This window comes from Mustela lutreola, chromosome 5, assembly GCF_030435805.1.
Source record: "Mustela lutreola isolate mMusLut2 chromosome 5, mMusLut2.pri, whole genome shotgun sequence".
NCBI classification, from domain to species: domain Eukaryota; kingdom Metazoa; phylum Chordata; class Mammalia; order Carnivora; family Mustelidae; genus Mustela; species Mustela lutreola.
The window spans coordinates 59,081,312-59,108,578 of NC_081294.1; the positions used below are offsets into that span (position 1 = coordinate 59,081,312).

General features: G+C 41.6%; 1 protein-coding gene across 1 annotated transcript in view; it reads right to left on the reverse strand.

Moving 5' to 3' along the window:
- SLIT3 (slit guidance ligand 3) overlaps positions 1-27,267 on the reverse strand; it is a 589,205-nt gene that overhangs the window by 509,862 nt on the left and 52,076 nt on the right. The gene's annotated exons all lie outside the window — the stretch shown is intronic.

Here is a 27,267-nt window from a genome sequence, read left to right on the forward strand (position 1 = left end):
CACATGTTGGCTATCAAATAAATAATGGCTCCTTTTATCAGGAGGTGATCAGGACCTTGTCCCTTTCTCTAGGTTTTAGAGGGCAGAGGTGCTACAGATATTATGCAGGTTGAATCAGTCTGGGACTTGACAATGAAAGGACAGCTGGGATGAAGGAAGGAATCAGATTGCAGAAAGGATTTGAGCCTAGGGGAATGAAAGGCTAAATGAGACCATGATCAGAGGTGGAGAGCACAATAAGAGAAAGAGGTTAGGGTGAAAAATCAAGGTCATGGTGGTTTCCTCTGGGACCCAAATCCAGGCACCCAGCAGAGACTAGAAAAACAGACACATCCAGGGGAAAGGCCCTCGCTCAAACAGGATGGATTCCTAGACCTTTTAAGAGCAGAGCACCTGCTTCATCAAGTACATTCCCCAGACTCTGAGGGCTTATTGTGTCGCTTGCTGAGAGCTCCATGTGATATCATCTTCACCATGAATGCTGCCAGGGAGCTGTGTGTGAAGTCAACCATTAGGCCCAAACAAAATAGATAACATGCGAAGCCAAGGCTGGGTGCCTTCCTGGTTGGGTGCCATGTCGCTCAAAGCATCTAGGGACTGGCAGGTGAGCATCACCTGGGAGCTAGTGAGAAATGCAGCCTCTCAGGCCATGCCTGGAATCTGCTACACCAGCCTTGGCCTGTTAGCCATGTCTCTGGGTGGCTCGTGTGAACATTAACGTCTGACGGTGAGAGCTCTGTGAACAGGCTGCCTAAGTTCTGGTTCTGTACTTACTACATCTGTGACCTAGGCAAGTGATTTATCATCTCTAAGCTTCTATTTCTTCATCGAGGCAAAGGGGAAAACAATCCAGCTGACTCATTCAGTAGTTCTCAGTCTTGCCTGGGATTATGCATATGGAAGTGGTTAGCACAAGCTTATAACTGGTCAATGTCCAATTAACACCAGCGATGGTTCTTAGAAACCCAGCATCCAAGACAAGGGGCAGAATGATTGTCCAATTGACCACTCCAGGTAACAGGATGTTCCCAAAGGAATGAATCAGTAAAACCAAAACGCAGCTACCACCCACCGAGCCACCCTCCCCAGATACATTTATTTATCACTCCAAACATTTGGAAGACTCCACCCTGCAGAGTACTTGAACCATATCTGGCCCATCTTCTCAGTCTTACAGTTCAAGATTCGACAAGATTAGGCTGAGAGCCAACATAAACACTGGAATGGGCCCGGAATCACTCTCCTGATTAGATCAGAAAACACACCAGGGCCGCCTGGAGGACACAGTCCCGGAGGGCAGAGGCAGACAGGAATCAGGTCAACCTCAGGACCTGCCTGGCACTGGTTTACGGCCAAAAGGAAGAGAAAGGCCGTAGTGCTGGACGGACCCACCTGCATTTTAGAAAGTGGCATCAGTTGACAACAGAAGCAGAGGAAGATGCCAGAGTAATAACAGCAACACCTAAGCCTCATTGAGTGCCACAGTGTTCTAAGGGTTTTGTAGGTTTTAACTAACTGGATCCTTTTGACAACCCTATAAGGTCCAGACCATTACTTATTTTATCTCATTTTACAGATGATAAAACCAAGGCTTAGAGAACTTCAGCCACTTGCTATACGACTCATCACACCACTAGTAAGTGGCAGAACCAGGATTTTGGTCAGGTGCACAGTGCCCCTCTCACCTCATCTGTGCCTTCACTGAGCACTACCCTCCTGCTGTCTATCTGGTGTGGCCGAGACATCCTGGGCTGCCCAGGAAAGGCAAGAGTGGGCTGGCTGAGGCCTGCAACAAGGGGCTCGCCCCACTGCCCCACCTTCGGAGGAACGGATTCCAGATCCTGCCAGAGGGAGGGCTTTTCATCTTACTCAGCCTCAGCTACAAGCGAGTGGTGACACTTTCTGGGATGCCTATTCCTATCCCAAGGAACGGCAATAGGGAAATTGAAAAGATGAAATGGCAGAAGCGGTTTATCACCCTAAGTACAAAGACAGGCATCTGTCGACAAAGGCACAGGATTATAGGTGAGTGTTCACTGACCGCCTCTTCCTCTGTTGCTCTCGGAAATCTTTTGAGACCCCAAGTTGTCAAGAAGCCTCTAGGTGCAGAGACTCAATGTCTCTGTGTGGAGACAGATGCAGAGGCAAGTATGGAGGCTGTGATCTCTCCTCTATGCTGTCTCTTCCCTACAGCCCATTGGCCCATGCACCCGGTAGCCAATGCAAGAGAGTCTGGGCTCTTGTCCCAGCCCCCAATTCTCCAGTAGTGTGTCTCTGGCTCCCCTCCTCAGACATGGCCTCACTCTCCCCGCTCTGGTCTCGCTGTACTCACGGCCTTCCCGTTCAGCCCCTGCCAGTCCTTAGGACCCCACACTGCTCTGTGCACTTCAGTGCCCCATGTGGCCAGTGCCCCCTTGAGACCCCCACAGATAAGATGAAAGATAAGATACTAAAACCCACTGGCAGACTGGCCTTCTTCATTCACACGCTGGCAGATGGATCCAATCAAATGCAAGAGAAGTCTTAATTAGGAGGTTTAAAAGAAAATCTAAATCCCAAGCCCACAGAATGGATAATACAAAGAATGAAGCTAATGGAAACTACAGACTCTGGGTGATTTAAATGTGTCAAGGTAGGTTCATCAATTGTCACTAATGTCCCACCCTGGTGGGGAATGTTGACGATAGGAGAGGTTGTGGGTGTACAGGGGAAGGAGGCATATGGCACATCTCTCCGTACCCCTCAATTTTATTGTGAACTTAAAACTGCTCTAAATAGTCTTAATAATTTTTTAAAATCTAAAGAATAATTTTCAAAGAGTTAAAAAAATCTTGGACCCATGGTAGGTCACGGGCATGTGTTTTTTGGCTACTGCACCTTCTGGTTTCCTTCAACCATACCAAAGAAATGATAATCTTCTCCATCTATGGATAGAGCTCTGATTGGTGTATGAAATCACATATAGATACATGCATACATATGTACATACAAACACACACACACACACTTTTATAAGTTTGTATACGAATAATTTCTGGAAGCATCCAAAAGAAACAAGACAACAACTATGTTTAGGAAGGGGGAACCAGGAATTGGGTAAAGCAGGGACACTTCCTTTTGCTCATTTCCAATCCTTAATGGTTTTGTACCATGAATATGTAGTACCTACTAATTTCAATTCCAACAACAGTCAATAACAACAATAAAAAACATGTAGAATTGGTGAGAGAAATACGGTCCTGTTATGTGTCCACTCTAGACTGGGTCTTCAAACTAGCCCCTGCCCCCCGACAGAGCACAGTACATACGTGTCAACAATGCGAAATGGTGCCCTTCAACACAGACGTACCGCAGCCCCCTCAAACCCGCCACCCACAACCATAACAGATCTTTCCAGTTTGTGACCTTAATTGTGGCCTCTACTTCCAGCTCCTGCTCTTTGTATTAATCAACTGATCTGTCTTCTTAGGACAAAGGACTTTGCCCATGACCTGCGCTCAGGTTTTTCCTTAGTGTGGGGTATCTTGTGTTGATTCCTGAGATCCCAAACCTACAGGGCTTCCCCTTCTCTCCGCATCACAGCAAGGAGTCAGGGCTCCAGAATTCACTTTTTCTATCTGGCAAAGAGGTCTTTATGCTTACTGCTGACTGCCCTGTGTAATCAAACTTGAGCTCTTTTGGAACTCCAAGTGTACAGGTAAACTTAGATACACATCAGGTTTCAAAGTCTCGGCTCACACAGATAGAAGAAAATCTTGTGCCTAACTGAGAACAAATACGGCTCAGAAAATGAGTGCTCCCCCCACCCCCCACCCCGGCCCCACTCGGGCTGTTTTGTTTACGCACTACTTCTTCCCATTCAACAGGCTGTCATTATGTGAGCGCCAATAAACCGGGCGGAATCGCGGACACAATATATCACTGTTCAGCCCTGCCAGAATTGGAACATAAAGACCACTTAACTCAGAACAAAATCAGAGAGCCCACAAATTAGTCACCACGGCGATGCCAAGATGCTGTTAGCCTACTCACTGCACTCAACAGCATTACACATCTGAATGGGTTTAAGGCTCCTCACGGGGGGGCGGGGGTGCTGTGGGGTTTATTCACAGCTTCTGTTGCAGGGGATGGGCTGTCAGTACTGTGGCTCATCAGACCAGCAGTCCCCACGCCTCAGGACATCCTTTTCCCTCTGTCCCCCCTCTGACCTTGGACCATCCAGCCTGTGGCGCTGCGTCCGCCCTCTGCCATGTCGCCAGCATCCCCTTTCCAATTCTAATGTGTGAAGTGGGATGTGTGAGGTTTAATGGGAAGCTCATTTCTCTCCACCATGTCTCCTCCGCATCTAGATAGTCAAGATTGCAGGGAGTGGTCTATATCTCAATGTTACTATTAGACAATGTCTATTTGACCTTTGGATGATGGGAAGTCACAAGGACGTGTGTGAGAGCAGTTTCATTAAAAGTCCATCATGACTTGGCTGTGCAGTGAGCCATGCAAGCTAATGACTAGGTATTGTCAAATACTCAAAGGCCCTTGGCTTACCTCCCTGAATAATAAACTGACTTGCTCCTTAGGGGTGTGTTTAAGTACATTTAGGATGGTGGCTTTTGATACTCTAATCATTCACAAACTATCTCGTTATCACTTTTAGGGATCATCTCGATTTTTTATTTAATATATGGCTGTAAATTAACTCACCTCCTTTATTGTCCTTAAGTGCCTGCTTTACTCTCATGCATAGCAAAATTACCCACAAGGCTATGACTTTGAATGGCTATTTATCTAATACACATCACAAAAAATTCATAAAAGTGAAAATGAAAATGTTAAGCCTCTCACACCCTGGCACACTTGGAAGCCAAATCATCACTCAGAAGTCAATAGACTCCATTGTACCTTGAACTCTTTTTATCTCCCGTCATTGCTAGCAAGGGATTAGTGCACACAGTAAGTGCCCAATATCAATTTGCTCATTTGAATTGATCTCAGGTGCCATTTAGCCAAACTCTACTTCTTGGGATTGTGATGGGGAAAGAAAAAAAAAAAAAGAGAGAGATTCCAGGATCTAAGCAAATTATTTCCCTGCTTTGTACGCCTTGAGATTTGGAAGCTATTCAAAGGACATCTTTGCCCTGAGCTTCTTGGTTCAATTAGAAGGGGCTAAGGAAACTGACAAAGTGATGCTATAACTTATTCTTAGCAAAACAACAAAGAATGCAGGAAAGCAGAGCTTGCAAAAAATGACGCAGAATGCTGCTTTAAGTGTCTTCAGGAGGAAAAATGTCTGCAGACCCGATCGTGCATGGAGAGCTGGTATACGCGTGGTAATCCACATGCGTGGGTGTCAGCTGTAGCTACTGTCATCAGATACAAGCATGGAGCGCCGCGGGGAAATGCTCCCAGCCCATCCCTGATCAAAGCTGGTTCTTAACCAAAATGGTCAAGGCACGGGCATTCACGCAACAAGGATACAAAACTGAACGGGAAGATCTGCTTCTCACTGGAGAAACTGGACTATGCATGGAAAATTCCATGCCACAGTTCAAAGGGGCATTGTGACCTAATAAATTTAGCTGCATGGGTTATTAAAGGCAACTATAAATTCAGCCGCGTTTCCTCACCACCTCCCCCCCCCCCCCCACCAAGCTTTTTTCCCTCAGCTGAAACACATGTTAAAGTGGAGAAAGTTCCCAGGGAAGCTTGGTGCCCGTTTTCATTGCATCTGACATGCCATGGGCCAGAATGAGCGATCACTCTAAGTGACCGTTGCCGAATCGGAGACCCCAGGAACACTGGCCTAGAATCTCTCCTGAAGGCCTCAGAGTGGGCTTTCATGGACCTCCAGGTAAAGACCAACAGTAATGATATCTGCAGCCAGCCAGAGCTGGGAACGTTTCTTTTTGCTGGCTGGTTGTAACACCTGATCTCACCGAGAAGCTCTGTTAGAAAGTGAATAATTCATGTGCTCTTCCTCTGTGGGGTTTAGCAACATAGGTGTCCTGACAAGTCAAACAACAGTGATAGAGATGGGTCTTTAGGGATTAGTCAAAATTGGACTCCTACCTGCTGGGATTTAAGCTCTGCTCAGCCCCTATTCCACAACCCGTGTGATCTCAGGGTCAGAAAATAAAAAGGCAGAGCCCTGGTTTAGAAAGCATCACACAGGGAGTAGCATACATGCCCTCTCTTTTATTTTCTTCAGCTTTTTAAGACAGACCTTTGGAGACTGAAAAAAAAAAAAAAGATTCTGAAATTCCAAAATGGATGTACAAAATGGGTTCTTGTCAAATAAATCAACCAAGAAAAATAAAACCAGCAAAGAGATTTCTTTCCTTCAAGGGCTGACTCAGAGATCTGTTTCTGTAGCAAGGCGTGCACATGTCTCCCAGCCTCTCTGCAGGGATCTGGGAGGGAAGGGAAGCGGCTGCGGAGAACGGCGAGGGCTGAGAGAGGAGCCCTCCACCTTTGGTGCTACCTTCAGAGCCTGGCTACAAGTCATGCAGAACAAGCAGGCTTTTGATTTGTAACCGCAGCTTGTCCTCACCACGTAGGTTTTAAGAAGATACACAGGAGCAAGCAATGACATCACCTGCTATGGAAGCAAGGAGAGCTGCTTTCAAATCTTGCCTCCACTTTTCAAAGCATCGAGACTTCGATGTCCAATCATTTAACCTCTCAGGACCCATTTCCTTACTGGCAAACACGAGGCTAGTAACAAGTACTCCCTAGGGTTACAGTCAGGACTAAATAATGAAAGAATGCCAGACCCCTAACAGGACATCACTGCAGAGATCAGATGGTATACAGACAATTCCTAGGCGAGGAGACGGTTCAGTCTACCGACCTACTCTAATTACTTGACCCGGCTCCAAATGCATTACTCAGTTTTTAAATAAAATGCACAGTCCAACTGGTAATTATGCAACACTCCAAATGTATATATTTTCTTTTATATAAATTCTATCTCAATAAAAAATATTTGCTACGAAGAAGGATGTTCAAGCATGATGAATGCCACTGAGCATTCAACAATGTCCCCAGAACACCACCTACTCTGTGCCAGGTCTTGTGTGGACTGCCAGGGGAGAGGTGGAGGCAGTTCTAGAAGGGGAGTTCCACAAATGGGTTCCTCACTGGGATAAGCATAGGGCCTCACGAGGTAGTGAGTGTGACAGGCAGGTGTCCTGAAGGAAGTTCTGCTTGTCGTTCCCATTGGGGGCGCAGTGGGGGGAGAGCTCAGCAGAGCCGATCTACATGGGGATGGAAGGGAAGCCACGTGGGGTAACCACAGGACCCTCCTCGTGGCTACATCTGTGTGAGTGTTCTGCCTGGGTTTCTTAAGCACAAGAATCACCAGTGACACTGCTCACTCACACAACAAATGTTAACAGGTTCTAGGCTGGCCTAACAGTAGAGGCCAGCACTGCTGTCATGAGGGAGATCAACATTGACTGGGCATTACTAAGGAATGTATAAATACAGACTGAGATGATCGAAGGGTCAGAGGCTTGTAGGAATGTGTGAAAGAGGCCCTGAACAGACTGGAGGGGCACAGAAGCCACCCCTGAGCAGGTGACCTTGTGGCTGATTGCTGAAGGATGAATGGCGTTTACGAGCTGAGGAGGAGACAGGGGAGACTGGCCATGACCGAGCTAATGAAGTAGATTTTAGAGGCTCAGAAGCCTAGAAGGATTTTAAGCATGATCTGTATTTTAGAAGCTCACTCTAGCTTGCTGTAGAGTGAAGAACTCTTTCCCTGGCGCCAGAGTGGAAGCGGGTGAGTAAGAGATCTGTGGTCCTTCAAGCAAGAGATGATGATGCCATGGGTGGGTTCAGCAGCCGTGAGGATGAAGACAAGGGGAGAAACGAGAGGCCGTAGTTGGAGGCAGCCTCCACCATCTCCCCCGTTGCTCTGTATTCCTCCTCCAGGACTTGCCAGCCCCTACAAATAGGAAGGCCCTGCTAGCTCCTAGGAAAGTGATGTGGATGTGAAATCCCCACCATCATGTCCACTAACTACCCATCGCTGAGCAATGAGAGCTCCTGAGAACTCTCAGGAAAATTCCAGAATGCTTAGGGAGTACAGAGAGTGGAGGTGAATGGCTGGACCCCAGTGGCAGACAGTCTCCTGCCCAGACATGCCTTTGGGAGGCAAGAGGGACTCCTCCTCAGTCCTTGTCTTCTCCCCGCCCCTTCCCCACTCTTGAGGTGGAAAGGAAGTGGCCTTACAACCACTTCCCACCAACTCAGCCCCCAACATAAAACCAAAGACCCATAGGGATCCAGAGCACTTGGCCTTGGTCTAAGTTTAGTTCTCAGGCTCCAGTCTCTGTTTTGTGGGACTGAAAAGGGATTCAACCTCCCTAAGAATCAGTGACCTCATCTGTAAAATGCTGACAATAACCTCTACCTGTGGGACAGCTCAGAGAATGCAGTCAGACGTATCTGTACAGTACCAAGCACTGTGTCTGACTAAGGAGGTGTTTAGTAAATGCTAGCACATTCACTATTCTAAGGGCAAAGCTAAGACCAAAATCACTAATGCCAGTCTGTTATTCTCAGTTTCTTTTCTCACTCTGTCACAATCTGGAGACGTACTAATGTTGGGTCTCAGGATGCTCAAAGACTCAAGATGCGGCTTCAATTTTTGCCAAGATCCAGGCCTGCAATCTCTCGGACATCTTACAGCGTGGATGTGGGAAGAGGCAATCTAACATTCTGCGCCCAGGGAATGCTTCAGTGAGATATATACTACGGCTGGAGGAGTGGCAGGGAATTTACCTGAACTTCCCACATCTGTGGGCCCCCATCCTTCAGTCCTGTCACTACAGCCCTCACCCTGCAGGAAGTGGGGACCAGCTGGGAAAATGGTGGCTTTTGAGTGATACAGCAGGTCTGCAAGTTCATGGGTGAAGGGGAGCACGGAGGCCACTGGGGAGATGAGGGTTGCTGTGCACATGATCAGTGTGGCCAACCCTGGATGGGCATCAGCATCTATTCGAGCATTCAGGAGCGAGGGAACAGCTCAACAGTCAATCCTTACATTTACATTTGCTTCTATTTTTGGAAGAGTTTATATATATATATATACTAAATTGTCACTTATATCTGATCATGATGACAATAATCATGTAATTAATAGTTTATATATATATATTAACCACTCCCTTTGTTTCTTGTCAGGTGCTTTGTTAGACACAAAACATGCATTAATTCATTGGATCCTCTCAACAACTCTGGGGTAGGTAATTCTACTACCCCTCTGTACAGATAAGAGATGAAGGCATTTGCCTAAGGCTACACTGCTGGCCAGTGGAGAACCTGAGCTTCCCAGGGAGGTAGCCTGAGGACACAACCTGTGCTCTTAATCACTAAGCCCATCTCCAGTGAAAATCAGTGTCTTAGTAGTACAATTTGGGTAGCACTTCACAATATTCTACAAAGAGCTGCAGTCCTTTTCTCAAGGGATCCAACAGAAACAACATCAGAGTACATGCCCAGGTTCCCAACAGAGGGCTTGATAGCATACTTTTCTAGAAATGACCACAATTGCCCTACTTAATCAATTATAAATGGTATATTTGTACAATGTATGGTAGAAAGTTCTCTAGTGCATGCTTATATCAAATAAATAAAGCGGTACAAGAACCAATCACATACATTTAATCACATTTTATTGATTTAGGCGCTCCTGGGAGAAGCCTAGCAGCACTGGGCGGGGGGCGGCTGAGGACTTTGAGGAAAGAGGGAGAAGAATTTTGGGGAGAAGGTCTGAGTCCAGGAGCCAGAAAGAGTGCCTAAGAGAGGGGAGTTGCCATTTAAGAGAGATTTCCTAAACGACAGAAATAAGAGGACATGCTCTGAAAACACAAAAGCTGTCAGGGAGTGACATTACTGGGTGACAGGGAGTGAGGATGGCCAGACAGAAATTCTCTGAGTAGTGACATGGGCGCCCTTGACAGCGGCCTCTAACACGGGAAACACTCCAAGCAAAGGTGTCCTGAACACTTTTTAAAAAGTCTCTCTAAAGTACATTTCAGAGAAAAATGGTTTCACAACATATATTTAATATATGCTCGTTTTGGGCTGTTCGGTCTCTGGGTCCCTAAAAACAGAGTTAGCACACAAAACATCCATTTAAAGAGAAAAGAAATGAAAATGAAAGCATCCTGGAATATTGTTCTTCATTTTAACTCTCGAAAGCTCCTAGGGATCTTCCTGGTTTGAACCTTAATTATGGAAATTCTCATTTGTATTACATGATTTATTTAAAACCCTGTCTTTCCAAGAGAATAAAATCCAGGTTTTGAAGCACCTCTCAAAACAATTTATTCTTCTCCATTGACTAACTGCTTTGGCCAGCGATCGTAAATTTATAGTACTTTATGCCAAAGCAAAACACTCTAATAACTTAATCAAACATTTAAAATCCAGCTCACAGTCATATAATATACAGAAGCAGTTCTCTCTGCTCTCTCGTTAAAGGTCAATTACCATTTTCATTCCAAACCGCCACATCTCAGAGAAGCCCAACACACACACACACACACACACCCCACAGCCCCCAGAGACAGAGAGAGAGACATAAGCATTTTGAGGTTCAAAACTTGGCTGGCATATTCCCAGACTGAGAGCAGTTCTATTTGTTACACTTTGAAATGCGAAAATGGACTTTTCAGCTATTTCTCTACTTCTAACAAAACAGTAAAAAAGAAAGACCGTAAAACAAACAAACCTAAAATATTAATTCTTTTGCTCTTAGGCATCCGGAGGAAAGACTGGGCAGAATCTAAACCGCTGTGTTGCTGTGCCCCTCTCAAGGGAAGGAGTATAGAAATAACCATGATAATTTGCTTTGTTTAGTCTGTTTGCCTTTTTAGGCTACGTTAGCGGATACGTATTTTCTGAAAATGCCCTTACTCTTATCAGACAGAAAATACTAGTAAGCCTGTTTTCCAAATGGGGGAAAAAAAAAAGTTAGGCAATTTTTGATAGGAAAACAATAACAGGAGTTGGTATGTGTTTGGTGTAGGGTCTTTGGCCTAAGAGATGAAAACAAGGCAATGACTAGTCCTTTGGATCACCTGGTCAAATAAATTGCCCTTTTCCTCTATCCATCACTCTTAGCCCGTGATGATGATGAAGGGAAGGAGAGTCTGGGAGGGTGCCTCAGTACACCAACTCGATGATAATTGTGCCAGTCACTGTGGGAAGCTCTTCCCACAGGAACTCTCATGAGAGCCTCAAGATGTGGGTTAGTGGAATCCACGTGTGCATTTAACTCACAGGTAAACGCACGTATAGGCACTCAGCAAAAATTAAAAGAAAAGAAAAAGGAATACAAGGTAGACAAGGTCCTAGAAATCATTCTTCTTCTCAATGAAACTGTGCCCCCAAATGACAAGGATGAGAGATGAGAACCTCCTCTAGTTCAATCTCAGTCCCCATGCGCTGCCCACCAGGCGCATTCTGTTGGTGGAGACTCCAGTGGTCAACTGTCTTTGTCAGTATAAACTGTCCCTACATGTCTTCCTTATGGGAGACAGAACTGTCAATAATTTGAATAATGATTATCCCATTTACCAGATGGCACTTGGAAGCTACTAAGAAACTTGCCTGAGGCCTCATGGTTGATAAGAGAAATGGAAAGATTTATCCCGGTTCAAATCTAAGTCTTTCCTAACTTTGAGTCCATGTTCTGCTTTTTTTTTTAACTTTTTTTTTTTTTATTTAAAATCCATTTAATTAACATATTGCATATTATTAGTGTCAGAGGTAGAATTTAGTGATTTATCAGTTGCATACAACACCCACTGTTCATCACAGTATGTGCCCTCTTGAACGTCCATCACCCAGTTACCCCATCCCCCCACCCACCTTCCCTCCAGCAACCCTCAGTTTGTTTCCTATAGTTAAGAGTCTTCTATGGTTTGTCCTCCTTTCTGGTTTCATGTTATTTCATTTTTCCTATCTTCCCCATGGTCATCTATTTGGTTGCATAAATTCCACATATGAGTGAAACCATATGATAGTTGTCTTTCTCTGACTGACTTATTTTGCTTATCATAATACCCTCTAGTTCCATCCATGGCATTGCAAGTGCCATGATTCCACTCTTTGATGGCTGAGTATATACATATACCACATCTTCTTTAATCATTCATCTGTCGATGGACATCTGGGCTCTTTCCAAAGTTGGCTCTTGTGGACATCGTTGTTATAAACATTAGGGGCAGGGGCCCCTTCATATCACTGTATTTGTATCTTTGAGGTAAATACCTAGTAGTGCGATTGCTGGGTCGTAGGGTAGTTCTATTTTTAACTTTATGAGGAACCTCGACACTCTTTTCCAGAGTGGCTGTACCAGCTTCCAGTCCCACCAACAGTGTAAGTGGGTCCCCCTTACCCCACATCCTCACTAACACCTGTTGTTTCTCATCTTGTTAATTTTAGCCATTCTGACAGATGTGAGGTGGTATCTCATTAGGGTTTTGATTTGTATTTCCCTGATGCTGAGTGATGTTGAGCACTTTTTCATGTGTCTGCTGGCCATCTGTATGTCTTCTTTTTGAATCCACATTCTTTTTTTTTTTTTTTTTAGATTTTATCCACTTATTTGACAGAGAGAGATCACAAGTAGGCAGAGAGGCAGGCAGAGAGAGAGAGGGAAGCAGGCTCCCCACTGTGCAGAAAGCCAGATGCGGAGCTGGATCCCAGGACCCTGAGATCATGACCTGAACCACCAGGTGCTCCTCAGTCCACGTTCTTAATCTTTAAATCATTAAACTGAATATCCACCACATACTCCAACTAAACTGATAGATATAAGGGCCTGAGGAAAATTTTAGAGAGTGACTCTTGTTCTTGCCTCCATCCTGAATGCTAGATGTATTATTCTTGGTCACATGATTTATGCTCCCATTAGATCTTCAAGACTTGGTTCAGGTGATGCCTCCTGGGTAAAGCTTTCCCCGGCCTTACCAGTAGAGGTGGTCATTCCTCTGTACTCTCGAGGGTTCACCATCTGCCCTGTTGAAAGTTTTGTGTTTACATGCTTGCCTTCCTAAGTAGACGGTAAGCAGCTTGAAGGCAAGGGTTCCACTGTACTCTTCTCGAAAACTCTAGCACTGACACAATTCCTGGTGGCATAGATGCTTAATAGATATTCATTACCTGGAATTGTCTGGAGATGAGTGAGCTGCTGTGGGGTGAAGTGGGAGAGGATGTTGCTGGAAAAAGTTTGAAAATACCTTTCTTAGAGGTTCTCCATGAACATATAATCAAACTTTTTCCCCCAGAGCCTGCTGTGAAATGCTTATGAGCATTTACTACAAAATAGACACTGTCCTAAATTCTTCTCATGTCTAAATTCTTCTCACGCTATTTAGTTTTCACAACAACCTCTGTGAGGTTGGTATCTAGATACTTTACAGATGAGGCAACTGAGGCTAAGAGAGGCTCGTTAATTGGTCCAAGGTCATACAGCAAGCACGCGTGGGCCAGAACACCAGAATCCACATTCCTTACTACTTCATTACACTTTATTCCTACATATGCACTTAAATTCCTGCCATCAAGGGGCTTATAATCCTGAGTCTTGTTGTCCAGGGAGCTGGCCTCATTACCTACTCTACGAAGTTATAGTTATAGTTACAGCTGATGAGTTTAGGCTTAAGTCTCCCAACAGCCCCCTCCTCATCTGCCTTGGTCCTTCAGTGCAGCCGGAGAGGAAAGGGCTTGGTGGGAGAGAATCAGGCAGCACTGACCCACACCGGCCTCTGGGCTTGCCCAGCTCAGAGCATCACACGGCGGTGAGCATTTTCTCTAGCTTTTATTTTTTTCCCCTAACATTTCCCTGGTTTTAAGTCTCCCCTTCACACTGTCTTGCAATTCTTAAGGAACGAATGGAGAATATATTCCAAGACAGAAGTTACTTTTTTTTCCCAAAAAAATAAGGAATAATAACATAAGCCAATCAAAAATCCGTCAACGGTGGTGTTTCTGGTGTTGGCAACTATACACCCACACAGACACTGGGTTTTTTTTCATAGACGTAGAGTAATTTAAGTGTAGACACTGCAGGCGATAAATTGCACAAAGAAAACCCTGTCCATAATTCTGAGTTAATAACAATGGTCAGTGTTTGATGTTGATACAAATGAGGCCAAGGAAGAAAAAGCCACATTCATGGGCCGTTGGGAGTGTCGGGTGTCTAAATGATTGGCTCAAGGAACATAACACATTTCAGTTCTGGTGGGACAAGTGGGGTTCTATCTTACCAAGAACAAAATAAGTCCTGCAATAATTTAAAAATATATATTTGCGACCCATATGCGTTTAAATATATAATCTAATTATTTACTTCACATCTAATTAAAGGGTAAGTGGGAACTCAGGCTTAGAGCTAAGAACACTATTGTGTTCTGCTCGTTGGAAAAACTGAGCTAACACCAAGGCAACTCAACCCCTCCAATACTGCACGCTGCATTAACATTTCATAGAAGTCAAATTCCTCTCTAGCCCGTTTCCTTGTCTGTAAAATAAGGAAATTGGATAATACAATATCATAATCTCATTCCAGTTCCTGACGGTTATGTTTTCTTTTCCTAGCACCTGAATTTGGAATAGTCCTGGATTTAAATCTCAGCATGGCAAGTTACTTTAATTTCAGAGAGTCAGAGTTTTTTTTTCTCCACAAAAAGTACGTGATAATTTACAAAAATACATTTAGAAATTTTTAATAAAAAATGCTGAAACATAACAGAAAATTTTAAAAATGTATTTTGAACTTTTGTATACCCACCACTCAAGATTCAGCAATTATTTGCATTTTGCTATATTTGTTTAACTCTGTGTTCTCTATGGAACCATTTAAGGGAAATAAGGAAATCAGGACACTTGACGCCTAAACACTTCTGCATGCATCTCAAAACACTGAATGGGTTTCCTGCATAACTAGAGTACCATTATCACACTCAAAGTTAATAAACAATTCCCTGACACCATGTTTATGATACCCAATCCATGTTCAGATTTCCCCATTTGTCTCAAAATTTTATTTTTTTAAAAAGATTTTATTTATTTATTAGAGAGAGAGAGAGAGAGAGAGCATGAGAAGTGGGAGGGTCAGAGGGAGAACCAGACTCCCTGCCAAGCAGGGAGCCTAATGCGGGACTCGATCCCGGGACTCCAGGATCTTGACCTGAGCCGAAGGCAGTCGCTTAACCAACTAAGCCAGCCAGGTGTCCCTCAAAATTTTATTTTATACATTAGTTTCTTCCAACCAGGCTTCAATTAAGAGCCAGGCACTGAATGTGGTTGTTATATCTGTCTCTAAAGTCGCCTTATAAAATAAATTTTTTTTTGAAGTACAGTATATACATAGACAAAAGCACAAATCTAAATTTTATGGCTAGAAGCATTTTCACCTAGGTTGAACAGATCCGCAAAACCTCTACCCAGATCCAGAAATAGATGATGATACACCCCAGAAACCCTTTACTGCTCTCTTCCATTTTCACCCCTCCAACGATAAACATTACCCAGACTTGTAATACCATAGATTAGTTGAACCTGTTTGGAAGGCTATATAAATGAGAACAGGTAATATATATTCTTTTATGTCTGGGTTATGTCACTCATTCTGTTTCTGAGATATATCATGTTGTTCCATATAGCAAGTTTTTATGGGTAGGAGTTGGGGTAATTTTTCATTTTCCATCAGGCTCTCCCATTATATGAAGAGACCACACACGATTTTTGCTCATGCTGATGAGCATCTGGCCTGTCTCCACTTCGGGGCTATTACAAATACTGCTCCTATGAATATTCTTGTGTAGGTCTTTTTCTAGGATGTATATCCAGGAGGGGAACTGCTGGGTCATGGGGTATGTTTCGCAGAGTAATTGTTTTCATCTTCTTCCTCAGAGATTTGTATTATAAATGTGATAGAATGTCTTTGACCTCTGTATTTATCACTTCCTCTTAAACCCTCTTAACTTCTATACTCACTTCTTATTGATTGAAAAAATACTCGTTTTCCATTTCTCTTAAAGCATTTATCTGCCCTCACGTTGTATCTACATAAGTATGTATGCATGCATGTTTGGTGTAAAACAATAACATTTATTTTGCTTATGAATCTGTAATTCAAGGAGGGTTTGCCATTAGTGAACTTTTTAAAAACAGACTTTGTAGAGTAGAATAGATTCAGATATACGTAAAAGTTGGGAAGACAGTACAGAGCAATCTTATACACCCTACAACCAGTTTCCCTTATCAACATTTTATATTAGTATAGTGTATTTGTCACAATTAATGAGCCAATATTGATATGTTATTATTAACTAAAGTCAATACTTTATTTGGATTCCCTAATTTTTTATCTGCATCTTTTTTTTTTTTTTTTCTGTTTGAGGATAGCATCCAGGATGCCACATTACATTTAGTCTTCACATCTCCTTATGCTCCTTTTGGCTCTGACAGTTTCACTGACTTCTCTTGCTGTTGATGACTTCGACAGTTTTGAGGAGAACTGTTCAGATGGTTTAAAGAATGTCTCTCCATTGGAATTTGTCTGATGTTTTTCTCATTAGAATATAGTTATGGGTTTTTGAGATAGAGATCACAGATGTAAACTGCTATTATCATTTCATCATACCAAAGGTGCATACTATCAACATGACTTAGCATTTTGGATACTGGCCCTGATCATCTGGCTGAGGTAGTAGTGTGTGTTATAGTTCTCCACTGTGAAATGTCTATGCTCTGCCCTCTCCTTTTTATATGGTACTCTTCTGAAGGCAGTTACTGTGCAAAGCCTTCATTTAAGGAGTGGAGAGTTATGTTCCATACCTCTGCAAGGGCAGAAAATCTACATAAATCACTCCAAATTCTTCTGCATGGGAGATTTCTCCTCTCCTCATTCATTAATTTGTCCAATAATTTATTTATGTCAGTATGAACTCATGGAAAATAGAACTTTGGTTATAATTGAATACCAGTTTATTTATTTATTGCTGAAATTATTTCAGCTTTGGCCTTTAGGAGCTCTTTCAGTTTGCTTTTTATGTTCTTTTACTTAACATATCCCCTAATTGTGGCTTCAGTTTTGTTTTGTTTTGAGCACTTCCTTTATGGCACAATCTATCTCACGTCCAGTCCTAGAATCCTCCCATTTCTCTAAGAGCCTTAGCTTCCTTTTATTGGGGAGTGGTATTAGAGACCAAGATCTGGGCACTAGGTGTGCTCACTGCTATTGCAGTGTCATCACTTCTAGGCTTTCCTGCTAACAGCAAGGAAATATGTGCTTATATACAAATAGGTCTATTTACATATTAATATATTTCTATGTATATATCCATTGTATTAAGTGAACATATCTATATTAGGCTAAACATTTGTTCATACTGATGTCTCCAACGGCAATCCATTGACACAGGATCATTATAATTTTCTTCATTGCCTGTCTGTAATCACCCATTTCAGCCACAAGAAATCCGTCTCTACCATCCAGCATCCATTGTTCAATTCCAGTACACATGTACAGTGACTTCGGAATTGTTAACTCAGACTCCTATGGGAAATAACTTTGTTAACTACAGTACAGTTCTTACATGTGGTTCCTTTTGCCTTTTGCACAGACTCATTTCCAAATCTCCTTAGGTCAGCACCTTTCCCCCATCACCTTCAGGAGGCTGACTCATACATTTATCACTGTCTGTATTCCATCTTGGGATCCTCCAATTTTTTAAATAATTTTTAGAAATGTTCATACAGGGTTCCTAGGTGGCTCAGTTGGTTGGGTGTCTACCTTTGGCTCAGGTCATGATCCCAGAGTTCCAGGATCGAGTCCCATGTCAGGCTCTCTGCTCGGTGGGGAGTCTGCTTCTCCCTCTGACTCTCCCCACTCTCATGTTTTCTCCCTCTCATTCTCTCTCTCTCAAATAAATAAATAAAATATTTTTTTTAATAAAGAAATGTTCATGCATTAAGGTTCACTCTGTATGTTATAAAATTCTATGGGTTTTACCCTCTAGTACCATCCATGTCATTGCAAATGGCAAGATATCATTTTTTGATGGTTGCATAATATTCTATTTTATATATATATATATATATCACATCTTCTTTATCCATTCAACTGTTGATGGACATCTAGGCTCTTTCCATAGTTTGGCTACTGTGGACAATGCTGCTATAAACATATAATTGATAAGTCAATTAGAGAGTGACAATTATATGTTCTCACTGATTTGAGGAATTTGAGAAACAAGACAGAGGATCACATGGGAAGGGAGGGAAAATTGAAACAAACGAAACCAAAGAGGGAGACAAACCTTAAAAGACTTTTGGTCTCAGGAAACAAAATGAGGGTTGCTGGAGTGGAGGGGGATGGGAGGAATGAGGTGGCAGGTGATGGACACTGGGGAGAGTATGTGCTATCGTGAGTGCTATAAATTGTTAAGACTGAAGAATCACAGAACTTTGCCCCTGAAACAAATAATACATTTTATGCTAATAAAAAAATTATATGGGGGTGCCTGGGTGGCTCAGTGGGTTAAGCCGCTGCCTTCGGCTCAGGTCATGATCTCAGGGTCCTGGGATCGAGTCCCGCATCGGGCTCTCTGCTCAGCAGGGAGCCTGCTTCCTCCTCTCTCTCTGCCTGCCTCTCTTCCTACCTGTGATCTCTCTCTGTCAAATAAATAAATAAAATCTTTAAAAAAAATTATATGGGTTTTATCAATGCAAATGTCATATATCCACTATTCCAGTATCATACAGCACAATTTTGCCATCTATAACCCCTCCACCCCCATGGCTTCACCTATTCAACCTTCCATCCCCTCTTCTTCCCTGAATCCCTAACCACTGAACTGGACTGCAAGATATGACTGTGTTTAGCTTTGTAAGAAACTGCGAAACTATCTTCTAAAGTGACTATAGCATTTTGAATTTCCAGCAGCAACAAATGAAAAGTTCCTGTTACTCTATCTTCTTACCAGCAATTAGTATTATCAGTCTTTAGTATTTTAGCCATTGTAACGAAAGGGGACAATACTAATTCATTGTTGTTTAACTTGTCTTATCCTAATAAGAAATGATATTGAGAATTTTTCATATGCTTATTTTATATATATATATCTTTTGGTACAGTTCTTGTTTAAGTCTTTTGCCTGTTTCTTTCTCTTTGTAGGATAGGGGTGTTTTCTTGCTGTCAAAATTTTAAAGCTTTTCATATATTTTATATGCAAATCAGGTAAGCATTTTGCAAAAATTTTCTTCCAGTCTGTGACTTTTCATTCTCTTAACAGTGTCCTTTGTGGAGCAGAAGTTTTTAATTTCAGTATAGTTCAACTGATCATTTTTGTTTCTTTTGTGGATCATGTTTTTGTTATGTTGAAAAACGCATCCCCAAAACTAAGGTCATGTACTTTTTTTTTCTTGTCTCAGAAATGTAATAGTTTTACATTTCACATTCAGGTCTATGATCCACTTTGAATTAAATTCTGTGTAAGATGTAAATTTTGTGCCTAGGTTCAATTTTCTGCATATGAACATCCAATTGTCCTAGGACCATCTGTTGAAAAGATTAATCTTTCTCCATTGAATTGTTTTTGCACTTTTGTCAAAAGTCAGTTAACTGTATTTCAATAGATCTATTGCTGTTTTTTTTTTTTTATTCTGTTCTGTTAATTCATATGTCTGTTATTTTACCAATGCCATGCTGTCTTGATTACTGCAGCTTCATAGTGGGTCTTGAAATTGGATAGTGTGATTCTTCCAAGTTCATTCTTCTTCAGAATTGACAGTATTTATTTTGAATAAAATTCTTTTATTTCAAAACTGTTCCCTGAGTTCTTTGTCCCTCCTTTCACATTCCGTTTTTCTCTAGTCGGCTAATTTCCAAGTTTTTAAAATTCAAATTTTTGTTGTACTTTTATAGTTTATAAGACCTTAAATTTATGTGGCTAGTTTTGAACTATTTACAGTTTTCATCTGTTTTGTGGATACCTCTTCCTTGCGTGTTTTCATTGTTTCTAGAAGGGCTGTTATACTTCTTACTCTTTTTTATTTTTCTTGTGAAAAAACATTTTGTATGTGCTTTAACCATAATCTTTTTGGTTGCTTAACCTTAATGAAATGAAGAAATTCCTGTAGTTTTATGAGGGAGGGGTGGGAAGTGATAGCTTTTTTAGCCTCAAGAGTCTAGAGTTCATCCTTTGTTTTTTTGGCACAAACTAATGAAAAACATGGCCTTGGATTTTCTAAAACCTAACTCTTCTGGTGATTTCTAACACTTTCATCAAGAAGTTCTCTTCATTTCTACTATTGTTCCTGTTCTGATCTACTATACTTAGGAGTTTCTTATCAATGCTAGCCCTTTCTTTGAAAAAGAGCCCTGTTTTTGTTAGTTTGAAGAATTTATAGGGCCTGGAATACTCCAAGTACTAGCAGTCATTATCACATCACAGTTCCTTTGTACTTACCATGAATTGGAGCTAATCCAACTCTCTTCCATTTTTGGCAGCTTTTCTCAGGTTGGCCACTGTGTTTTCCAATGAGTACGTATTGGTTATTTAAGCCATCTCCTGTTCTCAGAGTCATAAGAATTTCAGTTGGCTTCCCTCTGCTTTGTCCCACACAGATGAGATAACACAACAGTCTTGTAACCACCAGTTGTTTTTCCCTGCTTACTTTTATTGGGAATGCAGAGGTTTATTAAGATACTGTGTCAACCATTTTATTATAGATGTTGCCTATGTCTTTGGTTTTGCTACCCTAGTTGTTCAGCATTTTTTAATTTGGAAACAGCTTTTCAAATATTAAGCCAACCTGGTCTTCTTTCAATAATCCAAACTTGGCTGTATATATCTTTTTCATGTACTACTAGATTCACTTTGCTAATATTTTGTTAGGAACTCCATATAAATATTCATGAAATATGTTGGTTTATAATTTTTCTTGAAATGTTCTTGTTGGATTTTGCTATAAAAATTATACTGTCTACCCTGCCACCTGCTCTGGCCTCAGCAGGACTGCCCTCCCCCACCACCACCCTGCTGGCCACTGCCTCACTGGCCTGGGGGACATTCCTCTCCCTGGTAGGAGCTGAGACCCTGTAATGCCCAACCTCGGCCTGGGTCCCGCTGCTCATGGACCATAAAGCTCAAGTAACCAGTGCCCTGCTTGGCAGTCACACAAGAATCCCCCACTCTCTGGTTGGGAGAAAAAAAAATTATATTGTCCAAATGACAAACATCTATTCTTTTTATAGAATCAATTTATGTTAAGTTGATATTATTTATTCCTTAAAGCTTTGGTAAAATTCCCTAGTGAAGTCATCTGAGTCTTGATTGTTAGGTGGAACATTTTAATTAAAGATTTAATTTCTTTAATAGATATAGGACTATATAGACTTTCTATTCCTCCTTGCTTCAGTTTTCAATTCCACTTAATCTTTAAAATCACTGAACTAACATTCTTCAAAATCTACTCATCACTTTAATCTGTAAAATTCATAGATATGTTCTCCTTTTTATCCTTTATATAGGCAATTTGGTCTTCTTTCTTTTCTGTTTTCTGATTAGTCTTGCTAGTTTTTGTGATTTTATTGTGTCAAGAATGAAAGTTTGGCTTTTCAGAGTTCTTAAACACTTTACATATGATTCTAGTTCATATACTTCTGCTCTTCCTGATTTCTTCCTTTTACTTTGTTCTTTTTCTAGTTTCTTGAGATGGATACTTTCATCAAGATTTTATTTGGGTGATGGGTATTAAGGAGAGCACATGTGTTGAGGAGCACTGGGTGTTACAGGCAACTAATGAATCCTTGAACACTACATCAAAAACTAATGATGTATTATATGTTGGCTAAATGAACATAATAAAAAAGAAAAAGAAAATAATTATCCTTACTTCTTTTAAAATATATGATAGCATACATAAGTCATAAATTGAATGATGTAACTTAAAGGCTATCCATTTTCTTCTTTCTTTTATTAGCATATAATGTATTACTTGCCCCAAGGATACAGGTCTGTGATTCGTCAGGCTTACACACTTCACAGCACTCACCATAGCACATACCCTCACCAATGTCTATAACCCAATCACCCTATCACTTACCCCCACACCCCAGCAACCCTCAGTTTGTTTTGTGAGATTAAGAGTCTCTTATGGTTTGTCTCCCTCCCGATCCCCTCTTTTTTCATTTTTTCCTTCCCTACCCCCCCAAGCCCCCCACATTGCCTCTCAAATTCCTCATATCAGGGAAATCGTATGATAATTGTCTTTCTCTGATTGACTTATTTCACTTGGCATAATACCCTCTAGTTCCATCCACATCGTTGCAAATGGCAAGATTTCATTTCTTTTGATGGCTGCATAGTATTCCATTATATCTATCTATCTATATATCTCACATCTTCTTAATCCAGTCATATGTTGATGGACATCTAGGTTCTTTCCATAGTTTGGGTATTGTGGACATTGCTGTTATAAACATTTGGGTACACGTGCTCCTTCTATCCATTTTCTGAGCATGGCTTTTGCTAAAATTGACACATTGTAATATGTTGTATGTTTAATAACATCCAGAAAATATATCTCCCAATTTCCCCTATGATATGTTCTTTGATTCAGATGTTACTTTGAAGTATATTACTCAATTTCCAAGTATTTTGCAATTTTCTAGTTATTGTTTTCTTATTGACTTGAATATTTCTGCTGTGGCCAAAGAAAATAGACCATATGACTTCAACCATTTGATATTTTTGAGACCTGCTTTGTAGATCCATGCTTAATAAGAGTTTCATACCCACTTGAAAAAAATGTTTATTCTACATTTTTCTGGTTGCAGTATTTTCTAAGTATCAGTTAGGTCAGGTTTGCAAACTTTGTCATATTGTTCCATATTGTTACTAATAGTATTTTAAATTGTTACTAATATTATAATACTCCAGATTGTTACTAATGATTATATCTCCTTATCCCATTAATTATAAGAACAGTATCTTAACTAAGAATGTAAACTTGTCTATCTTCCTAATCCTGTCAATATTTGCTTTATTTATCGCTAGGCTATGTTTTTACACATAAAAATACAGATTCCTTTCTGGTGTATTTATTCCTTTGTCATTTTGAAATAGCCCTCTTTCTCTCCAATAATTTTTTTTAAGTTTATTTTATGATAGACTGGGTACCTAGGTTACTCAGGCAATTAAGCATCTGTCCTTCAGCTCAGGTCATAATCCCAGTGTCGTGGGATTGAGCTCCACATTGGGGCTCCCTGCTTAGCAGGAAGCCTGCTTCTCCCTCTCCCTCTGGTCTTCCACTCAATTCAGGTACTCTCTCACTAGTTCTAATACTTTCACTAGTTTTGTGTGTTCCCTCTCTCTCTCAAATAAATAAACTTTAAGAAGTAAGTCTATTTTATGTAGTATTAATAAAGCCACAGCATCCTTCTTTTGGTTAGTATTCATGATATCTTTCCCACCCTTTTACTTTCAATTTTTCTCTATCTTCTTGTTTGATGTTTGTCTTCTTAAGAAGCATATAATTATTGTTTGTTTTTTTATCCACTCTGTCTTTTAAGTGGAGGATTAATACATTTACATACACAATAATTATGATATTTTTGTGTTTACAATCATCTTACTATTTGTCTTCTCTTTGTCTCATTTGTTCAATGTTCCTTTTCTTTCCTTTATCCCTTATTTGAATTAACCATATTTTTCTTTGTATCATTCTATGTCCTTACTCCCTCTATTAGGTTATTATGTTGTTTAAACTGTTCTTTTTAGAGGTTATCCTACAGGTTGCAACATGCATCCATGATTTAATAAGGCAATAAACTTTTATGCTATTATCACTTCCTGGACAATTCAAAGATCTTAGAACACTTATATTCCATTGACCCTCCCAACTTTTTGCTACTGTTTCTATCTTAAGTGTCTTTTAATCTACAACAGTTAGCTTCCATCTCATTCATGACATTTTTGAAGAGACCAAGGCAGCTGTCTTGTAGAATGTTCCATCTATAGGATTTACTTGTTCCTCTTAGTTCCTTCATTTAACTTGGTCCTCTATCCTGTCTACTCTTCAGAAACCAAAAGTGAGATGTAGCTAAATTAGATGTAGGGGAGACATACTTAGCAACAATACTTTAAAGCCAATGTTTTGAATTATATATTGTCACATCAAGGACACAGAATTCTAAATTTGAAAAATTGTTGTATGGATTAAATGAGATGGCATATGTCAAGTGTCTATAATACCATCTGATACATAGTAGGTAAAGAGCAGAATTTCTCAACCTCAGTACTGTTAACACTCTGAACCCGGTAATTTTCTGTTGTGGGAGCTGTCTTGTACATTGTAGAATGTGCTTCAACAGCATTTCTAACCTTTACCCATTATATACCAGCAGCATATCCTATTGTCAACAACCAAAAATATCTCAAGACATTGCCAAGTGTCCCCTGGGTGAGAGGTGGGGGGAATTGGTTCCAGTTCAGAGCCATTAGTATAGAACAAAAACCCAAGTATTTGATAAGTATTCCACAAGTACTTATTATCATGCCTTGTGCAAAGCTTTGAGATTAAGACCTAATGAAACATGATTTCTGACTTCAACATACTTGTGGTTTTGGAGAGAGACAATAGGCAAATATGGAATTAATAGATGGCATGATAAGCGCTGTGATAAGAACAATCACTGTAAAAAAAAAAAAAAGAACAATCACTGTTGTATGTGAGGAGAGACACGCAACTTATTCTGCAGCAGAGGCCATTTCATGGAATAATGGAGAACTCTGACTGGAGACCTGAGGGACAGATTTCTCTCCCCTTTCCCAGGAAGGCACAAGAGATCAAATGAATAAAGGCCATTCATAATGAAAATCAATACTTCAGAAATGAATTATCAAAACCCATATAATTTCCAGGCTTTATTTCAGAGTAAGATCGATAAAGATAAATCTACTACCAAATATAGAGACACCAGTAAGGCAAGTCAGGAGTGGGAGCTACAGAGGACACCCTCAGCCATCTAATTCTTTAGCTGTTAGCCACAGACACATTCAGTTTTCCCATTCTATAGCTCTCAGTCTGTTTGGGGACCCAACGGATAAGCAACACCAGATTAACACGTCAGGATAATGTCACACACACCCTCTCTTGTTGACACTGGAAAGCCTTAACTAAGGGGGTCCATCCAACTGTGCATACTGGTCCAGCCACCTATGCTTTCATTCTCCTTCCTGTCCAAGTACTTCTTTAAACCACTTGCAGTGTAAGTCAGAGACAGGTTACCTGTTCACTCATTTTGGTCCTCTACTTCCTGGGCATACACCCTGACTACTTTTCCCAGCCTCTTCTGCAGCATACTGTGGCCGTGTGAACAATTCCTAATCCAAGGTATGTAACAGGGGAAGTCATATGTACTCTTTCCAGGTCTGGCCCCTAGAAACCTCCCATGTGCAATCCTTCATGCTGTTTTCCCTTCCAGTGGTTTGATTCAGACACACACATTGGTTCCTTGGTAGCCACTGTTTAAAGATGGCAGAGCCGAGGAATGAAAGGAGCCTGTGTTCTTGAGTCTCCCCTTGGAGGAGAGAGGTCCAGCAACCAAGAACACCCTTCCTGGGTTGGATATGAACAAGAAGTCAACTTCTGCATTCAGCTGTAAGAACTGAGGGTTTATCTAGTAGAGCAGTGAGCGTTTGCCTCCTATTACACAAAAGTGGAGAAACAGCCAGGTTTACCCTGCGACTGCAAGCTGCTGGGTCCAGGTTGGCCTGACATTTCAGCCTCTTTCTCCTGCAGTTGGGTACAGGGCTGCTGTGTTCACCAACCCGAAGAAAAGCATCTTTTAGCCAGCATATTTCGCTGATAGTCCCCGGAGCTAAGTGGGTATGTGAGAGGCTATTTGCAGGGCCATTGCTAAAGATCACACTTCATCTAATGTTCGCAGCACAGAACTATGAAAGGCCGTGGGCTTTGATGTCAGACAGATGTGGCTTTGAATCTTGGCTCCCCACCCCCACCCCTGACAATTCTTTGGCTTCAACTCCCTGGGCCTCTGTTTCTTCATCTGCAAAATGAGGGTAATAACACCTCATAGGAATTTAGTGGGGATAAAACAACAGATAGCATACAAAACATCGGCATAGTTCCAAGCATGTCCAAGGTACTCAATGATCAATTAGTTCCCTCCCCACAATCATGGAATGAATAAATTAGGAGTTTATTTACCTTTCTAATCAGAAGACTAAGCAAGACGTGGCCTTTTCACAAAGAACTGTATATTTACTCTTCCACAGAAATGTTTACTACCTCATACAAAAAGAACCAGGTTCAACAAATACTTCTTTTTCCCTTAGTCTAAATAAGGAGAATTTAGGTTTGAAGCAACTTAAAAATATAAGCATAAACAGAGGCAGCATTTATTATTTTTAGAACTCTTTTCCTTTATAAGAAATAAATGTCATATTTTTTAAACCAACAACAGAAACATACGCTGACCTTTAACCCAGATGGAGAGCAGTAAAGGAGAGGGTTCACACAAAGCAGGGGGGAGTACCGGATTCTGCTGGATAATACCCGTGTCGCCCTAGATGCAAGGAGTCCAAGGGAAAAGGTGGCAGATGATAAAGCCAGCACGTTGGTGGCAGGCCCTCCACCTGACCCATGCCCATCTCTGTAGACGAGATGTGGCGACAGGACAGGTAACTCGAGCAGGAACCTTCTAGGTAGGCTGCTGGAGCAGTGAGTTGTGGCAGCCCTGCACCCAACGGCAGGATAAAGAGGCTGAAATGTCAGGCCAACCAGGATGCAGAGGGAAACGTGGAGGAGAACCGCCCACTGGCATGACTAAGTGCTCTTGGGGACAGGCCCCACTTAGAGGGCAGGAAGCAAATATCCAGATGTTACGAGCTGCCAGATGTGATTAACTGAGGAAAGGTGAAGCTGCCCACTTAACCATCTAAGGAGCAGCCCCATCCGAGTGACCCAAGAGTTTTCTGCAAAAGCATTAATCATCACAACAAATGGAGGCTTCATCCATCTCCATCCCCACTGTCTTCATCTCTCCCTCTGATAGAATAGCAGCCTATTTTTAAACCCTGGCACTACATTCTCTTGTGGAAACATGTGGGCTTCCTGACAGGCTGATGCTCAGTGGAGATGCAGGCACACTGAAGGTCCTGCCCACTCTCCCGTCCTTGCTCTCCCGTGAGGGGCGGGGGCGGCTCTGGGAGGAGG